Genomic DNA, 8,053 nt, shown 5'->3' on the forward strand with positions numbered 1-8,053 from the left:
GGCACTTCTTTAAAGTCCTCTGAAATTAAAATTAAAAAGTTTTATATATCTTAAAAATCATATGCTAGTGAATCCATAGGCTAGTGTGCTCCAATGTTTACAAAAATCACATTTAGAAAATATAAACATCCAAAGCTTGCAGTTTGTCACTTCTGCCTAAATGGATCAACAATTGTCTCATCAAATCTTCTAACCAATCTAGTATCTGACAAGCCCCACCCCCTCCACCCCCTTCTGATCAATCGATGAATCTGATAAAAAAAAAAAGAAAAGCATTATTTCAAACCCTTTATTTATTAACAGATCTAAAATCTTAAGAAAGTGCACAAACATGTTGTTCTTAAACATCCCGGAGCTGTTTTAATAATTTTAATAAAATAAAATAAAATAAAAACAGTAGTTTAGTCTTGTTTTTAATCCATTTTAGGTATTAAAATCCATTTTTTAATATCTAAAAAGATCTTAAATCAAGTTACATAGACACGTGAAGTAGCATCAGAAATTGTCTGTTTCTAAAAAAACACCTCAGAATTAAGTGATTGTTTGCTCAAAACAAGCTAAATTATTTGCCAATGGGGTAGGACAAATCCTAATGAGATATAATCTCAAACAGAAGTTGTAAGCATCACTTCATTATCTCGTGCCATTTTTCTTGTCTAGGATTTTTTACATAATTGAACTAGAAACGAGAAAGAAAAGCTTTTTTGCAGTGCAGCTATACATGACAACAGGTTGAAAAATTCATGATCAAAAAAAAAAAAAAAAGAAGGAGAATAAGGTGAATAAAAACTGTGTCTTTAATCTCACAAAACAAAGTGCAATGTAACCAAACCGCTGCTTTACTACTGTTATTACCTCTTTCACTGCAGTTTAAAAGATTTTCTCTGGCCCCGGGAGTCACCCTTAATTGTTTCTGTGGTGATGCGTCATGTTTGTCACGTGGCACACCGCAGCCACAATAGCGCTGTATCCCTGTTTTTATACCTTTCCGTTTTCATACAAAATATTCACACGCTTGCTCACCATGTCATCAGCTACCTGATATTCCAATTCACAAAAACGTGTAAATGTCGAACTCTGATGTCATTAATGCACGAGTGAGACAGAGTGTTCACTGCGCTCCGCGCTCAACTAAAGTTTTTTTTTTTAAAAATCAAATGTCTCCATATCACTACGAATCGACTATGAAATATGTTATTAGTCGATTTTAATCAATTTGTTCGACATATCTAAATGATCATAATATTTTAACGCAATCTCAAGGCAATTCGCAACTTTTTGATTTAGTGACTAATTTGCATGTATTCGTACGATCTAATTCGTACAATTTAGTACGATTTGCTCATCACACAAAGAAGGTTGGGGTTATGGATGGGTGCCACGACTCCTTTTTAAAATCATACATTTTCGTACGACTGAATTCTTAAGAATTAGCCACTAAACTGACAAAACGTAAAATACCTACGTTTCCTCGTGAGATCAGGCAGGGTATTCATAAAGTCTACCAGTCTCGTTTTAAAACTTTACACAGCACAGAATCTGCACTGCTAAAGTCTGTAATGATACTCTTTTATTTTTTTATCTTGTATTTTAGTTTAAATATTTTATTTTTTTAATTTTTTGTTGTATATTAACTGTTCAGCACTTTGGCTCACTTCTCTGTTTTTATAGTGCTTTGTAAATAAAGTTTGACTTGACTTGACTTTTCATGTGATGCACTTGAGCTTAACCACTCTAGAGCTCAATAAAAACATATTGACTGTTTTTTTTTTTTTTTTTTTTTTTTTTTAAGGGTACAAGCTCTACTCTTTGTTAAAAGTTAATGCATTTACATGTAATTTGTGGATGTGTGTAAATGTAACATTCTGTAGTGCATTTAGTTATTGCCTAGCAGGCACACAATGTTATAAGACGTTAATATTAGGTTAGATTTAAGTTCTAGCGTCTAAGGACAATATTATTTTGATGTCTAATAATGACGTCAAATGGCGTTGATATGTGGTTGATTTTAGGTTGTTAGAAAGTCACCAAAATCCAATGTCAAGCTAACATCTTAAACCAACATTCTGTTGACATCAAATACTGACATTTATTCATCAGTTTTGGCCACCAAAATTCAGCGTCTGATAGACGTCATAGTGGTAACGTTGAAACAACATCAAGCTGTAACATCATTAGACGTTGATATTTGGTTGGTTTTAGGTTGGACGTTGGACATTGACATCATGCTGACGTTAAGTTCTGATGTAAACCCAATTTTTATTTCTAAACAAAATGCAGCATCTCCTCAACGTTAGGGTACATTTTCAATCTGACGGCATGTTGATGTCTTGTGTTTGCTGGGTGTTTAAGGCCATTTAAGTCATCATACTGTAAATATCCCTTATTTTCTCATCAGTGACATACATCTAAACCAGGGGTGCCCATACTCAATCCTGGAGGGCTGGTGTCCTGCAAAGTTTAGTTCCAATCCCAATTAGACGCACCTGGGATAGCTAATCAATCTCTTACTAGGCCTTCTAGAAACATCCATGCAGGTGTGTTGAGGCAAATTGGAGCTAAAATCTGCAGGACATCAGCCCTCCAGGACTGTGTTTAGGTATCTCTAGTCTAAACAGTCTCTGGGTCAATGCGTGTAAAGATTTTGAACGTCTTCTTGAACACTTAATGCACAGGTGTCAAACTCAGTTCCAAAAGGGCCGCAGCTCTGCACAGTTTAGTTCCAACCCTAATTAAACACACCTGATCAAACTAATTGAGTCCTTCAGGCTTGTTTGAAACCTACAGGTAAGTGTGTTGGAGCAGGGTTGGAACTAAACTGTGCAGGGCTTCGGCCCTCCAGGAATTGAGTTTGACACCCCTGACCTAATGCTTCCAAACAGTTTGCTGCAATGTAAAGCACACATGTCTTGAGGTAGTTCATTATGATGCGATTTATCTTCTATGTGTGATTTGATTGGACAGGAATCACAGAACTGATTTTTCTAATTCCCATAGACAAGAAAAAATAGACTATTAACTGCAGGTAGAAGGAAAGTAGTGGAGTAAAAGTACTGATACTGCACTAAAAATGTACTCAAGGAAAAGTAAAAGTACACATTTTTAAAACTACTTAGTAAATTACGATTTCTGAGAAAAACTACTCAATTACAGTCATTTGGGTATTTGTAATTAGTTACTTTACACCACTGCACACATCCAATAAAAATTGTACTTTTCAACACAAAGCAAGAAACACTAGTGTTGTATTCATTTTTACTATTAAATTTATCAGCCTCTAACGTGTTCACATTGCATTAATAAGATGTGGCAACATTCAATGAGAGCCAACATTGCTGTGAATAATGAGTTATGTACTGTTCTGACATGACTTTTAAAATAGATCTGTCTCGCCCAACTTTTACGTTTCATTTTCTCTTCAGCTAAGGCCTAGAACAATACAAGAACAATAGTGTGATTGAAGCAATGACTTGAAACCTTAACAGAGAACTACACAACCAGTACATCAACATTCTGCACAACTTTTAGAACTGAAAACACAAACACACTGATCGCATTTAAATACCAGCATTATGAAAAATAAACAAAACGATTGCAAGGCTTTTACACTAGCTCTAACCTTTCTTTTATATCCTGCAATGAAGTAAGTGGCACCAAAAAACAGATAATGAAATCATCTTAGTTCTGTTTCTCATTGTGAAATGATTAGCTTCAGCTGGTAAAGCTGCTGGAGAGCAAATGTTCACATTCTGTCTTCAGCAGCTGAATGTTTAAAGATGAACTACAGGTCTTGCAATCCTATTAGGCTACATTTATAATCCCAAAATTTATGGTTAATTTCAATTTTGTGACTATCGAAAGAACTAAAAATGTCAGTAATTTTTCGTAAGGATTTTTATGACGACCCACTTTCATCATCTTTTAAGCGTGACTCGTATCCAATGTCTGCATTTACATTGAACACAGCAAACATGCATTTATTATGTAATAAAATTGCTGTCATAAATATTTTTTGCATAAATAAAATTCATGTATCTGTAATTATAAAAACAGAACATAATCGTAATTTTACGAGGGTATAATTCCAAAATCTGCGATTAGAACAGACACAGATACGACATTTTCTTTGTCTGTTTGAATACAACTGATGAATTTACGATGATTGTGCTTTACAAGCACGAAATACAGTTTCACAACTAACACGACAACCTTTTTACGAGTATGAATCAAAATGGTATTTCCTGGGTTTATCCAAATTTTGCCGAACTTTTTTTAATAATTGGCAGGAGAACGTCTGCTGACACTGTGGTGAAAACCTCAGAAGCATGCCATGCTTAACCATGAGTGAATACCGCAATACTCTGTGTTACATTATACCCCGCGTTACTTTGTGCCCGGCGCTCCCCTCGGCTAGTCTGTGAATAATATAGGACTAACTGCAGAATAAACAGCTAAAGTGTATGATGGCCAGTTCTCCTAATCTCTCAGAGAAGCCTGTCTAATTTCAGTTGAAACAATTTGTCAGAAAAAATACAGCCGGTGAATAGGCATAATTCTGACATATGATACATGTTTCATTTGCACTCCCTGCTGAAAAATCCAGCTTAAACCAGCCTAGGCTGGTAGGCTGGTTTTAGCTGGTTGACCAGCCTGGATTTAGAGGGGTTTTGGCTATTTCCAGGCTGGTTTCCAGCCATTTCCAGCCTGGTCATACCCTTCTAAAACCAGCTTGGTCAACCACCTAAAACCAGCCAACCAGCCTATAGGCTGGTTTAAGCTGTTTTTTTTCAGTAGGGCGATGGTTATAATAGTCAGAAGTCTTAATTAAGCTCTCTTTATTGTAAATAAATTATTTACTCTCTTTAAGAGTAAATAAACCCTGTGCCACATGGCAACAGAGGTGGGTAGAAACAAATTACATTTACTTTGTTACATTTACTTCAGCGAATTGTTGGGTAACTCATACTTTTTATATACATTTTTAGAGAAAACACTTAACTCTTACTTCACTTTAAGTACCTTTACTGTCAGCTGTTTATATCATTTGTTTGCAAATATTGCAAAGTGCTGCGTTGTGGAGGTTGTGTCATGAAAGGCTGCTATAAAGCACCTGTGTTGGAATGATGGCTGAAGACGTGTGGATTTATCAGATCAGATCACCTGCGGCCTCAAGTTCAGTCTGTTTTCACTCCAAGTTGTCAAAAAGAATAGTTTTATAATGCAATGTAGCCTACCTACTTCTCAGCAGGTACTGCAGTTCAATTTGAATTTACTGCACAACTATTAGAAAAGTATGTTGTATATGAATATCAGTATGAATGGAACCCGGACATACACCCGCCATCTTGACATCATCACGAGACCTACCCGCGTCAATCGTGTCCCTTCACTCCCATTCATGAATTCTTTTACGGTGCATCATAGGATATTGAACTAAGATAGACCTTTCCAGTGAACTTTCATTTGTTTTTATAAATAAATTATTTTATTTTATTATTATTTTCATTTTCGTCCAAATAAAATTATTAATAACCTTATAAAAGTATATGGGAAATGTTCACTTTTTGTTTTGAAATCAGTTTTACGCTGAGTGATGTCACTTCCTTTAGGTCGCGTCCCGCTCTCTTCAGAACGGATTTGGACTTGGGTGAGACAGGTATGATGTGAATGAGCTCTGTGATAAATGGTTAAAATATAGTCGATTGGGTTAAAATGTTTGTTATATGGCAAGTACACTGGGATAACATTGATACAGGTAGACATTTATATAATATACAGAAACAAGTTGGAACTGGGAGGAAGGAGAACAGAAATCGTAGGGAAGGAAGTATTATAACTCGGATGAGAATAGGTCACACTGGACTCAATCATACATTACATAAAATAGGGAAACACCCAACTGGGCAATGTATACATTGTAATCAACAAGAAACAATAGAACATATTTTATTTCACTGTAGTAAATATAATAAAGAACGAAACAATCTTATTCAGTCAGTTAAAAAGAGCAAACTTCAGCATTTTACATTGGCAGGTTTATTAGGAAACAAATCTAGTGAGGTATATAATGATATAATTAAATTTATTAAAGAAACCCAGTTAGAGGAAAGAATATAGAGATAATATCAGAAGAATTGTTAGTCCACCCCATCCCCCATTTTGATTAAATTTTATTACTATTATTAAAAAGGTTTTTTTTTTTTTTTTTTTTTTATTTATTTATTTTTTTCTCTTTCCTCTCTCCCCCTCCCCTCACAATTTCCTTCCCCTTTCTCTCCCTTCATGTAATTTATACACTTCAGAAAGTATTCAACTAGTTCCATACTCCATTCCAGTCGGTGGCGGTAATGCACCTATAAGTCTGGTTGCCAACCGCCAGTAAAACCCAAAGAAGAAGAAGAAGAAAATGTTTGTTCATATCAGTGGATGACATGTTTTGATGATGGATTGAGTCAAATAGTGTCCTTGTTGAGCATTATTTTTCAGTATAAAGAGAGTTTTGATGTTATGAGCTGTTATTGCCTTGGTTCAAGTTGCCGCCCGCGCCAATTTTACTAATGGCGGATTATATATCCTTTTTCTGTCGACTTTGCTACTTAAATATAGTAAAAAAACGTGGATTATGTCTTTGAAATCGTCATGCAGTTAAAATTGTCAAGAGATATTGTTATATTATGTCCAGTTTGTGTCTTTGTAGTCATGTATTTTTGAGTTTTTAATCTGCTTTAGTGTTAAAGGAGACAGCGGTTCACTTTTCTCTTTTGCGACTCACAGAAACTGAGAGTGTGTCTGTTTGGTGTTTATCACTGTCCTGTCTTTAATAAACTGCAGGTATGTAATTGTAACAAAATAATACCCACTATACGATCCAATTCATGATGATAGACTGAAATAATTTTCTTTATGTTCAATGCATGAGATTATATGTAGAAATGTATAAAGGTTACTTATTAAGAATTGATATTATTTAATTATGTATGTTATTATTAATACATTATGCAAGTTTGTGTGTATGTGATGTCTATTGTTTAAAGAGAACAAGAGAAACAAATTGTTTGATGTAAAAGGAGTTTACTGTTAAATAAGAACGCATTTTGACTTGAGTGAGACAAAACAGAGAACGGAGAATGTATCTGTGTGGTGTTTATCACTTTCCTGTCTTTAATAAACTGCAGACGTGATCCAGCAAAGCCAGTGGTGCCGGAAAATTCTTTGTGGTGAGGGACAAAGTCCGCTTCACGCACTTCAGAGACTCGCCGGAAATAGTAGGTCATCCTGGTACTACTGGCATACTGTTTTCCCAATACTATGAATTCAGACATACTACTCGGCTTGCATACTGTTTTTAGCATACTATATAGTTTGGAAGTATGCGATTTCAGATGCAGCTTAGTAGTCTTGAACACCTTGATTAGTTTAATCAGGTGTGTTTATTTTGGTTGGAGCAAAACTGTGCAGAACTGCGGGCCTCCAGGAATCCAGTTTGAGACCTATGCTGAACATTAAACTGACATCGCAACATGTACATGAATTCCAGCTCCAACCTGACAAAACACATAGTAGTAAGTGCGAATTTATGCCTATTCGAACCATATTAATGGTCATTTAATAACTATGTGTACTTAAAACATGCTATAATACCAAATTTCACACTCGACAAGTGTTTTCCAGATACTTATTTACTGTAACTTTTAAGATTGTTACGTTTACTTGAGTAAAAATGTCCTCAAGTTCTTGTACTTTAACTTAAGAATAGATGTTGAATACTCTACCTACCTGTATGCGAGAAACAATTCAGAATTGGCTCACTTGTACCATGAAGTGTAAATACAGCCTAGTGTGTGTGGATCAAGTAATTGTACGATCCAGGTTTATTTGAGATATTTGTAATTTTTTTTTTTTTTTTTTTTTTTGTAATTGTAATGTGATCTTCTTTAAGTTGTTTCTTTGCATGCATCTGTCAATTAGGAGGACGTTCTCTCACTCTCTGCACAGACAGATGGACAAATAATCACAGGTTTACAGCCAATGTACTTTCCATTTCCAAATTATA

General features: G+C 35.1%; 1 protein-coding gene across 3 annotated transcripts in view; it reads right to left on the bottom strand.

Annotated features, from left to right (window-relative positions):
- The window catches only part of LOC108191777 (uncharacterized), a 28,695-nt gene extending 23,124 nt beyond the window's left edge, over positions 1 to 5,571 (bottom strand). Inside the window, exon 1 of one of the 3 annotated variants that reach the window (XM_073918930.1) lies at positions 5,368 to 5,571. The gene's annotated coding sequence lies outside the window, so the exon portion shown is untranslated. Of the gene's footprint in view, positions 1 to 3,619; positions 3,811 to 5,110 lie in introns of those variants that run through there. The other 2 variants (XM_073918929.1, XM_068224832.2) reach the window with 2 other exon arrangements.
- Positions 5,572 to 8,053: the final 2,482 nt, after the last annotated feature.

Source organism: Danio rerio, chromosome 12, assembly GCF_049306965.1.
Source record: "Danio rerio strain Tuebingen ecotype United States chromosome 12, GRCz12tu, whole genome shotgun sequence".
NCBI lineage: Eukaryota > Metazoa > Chordata > Actinopteri > Cypriniformes > Danionidae > Danio > Danio rerio.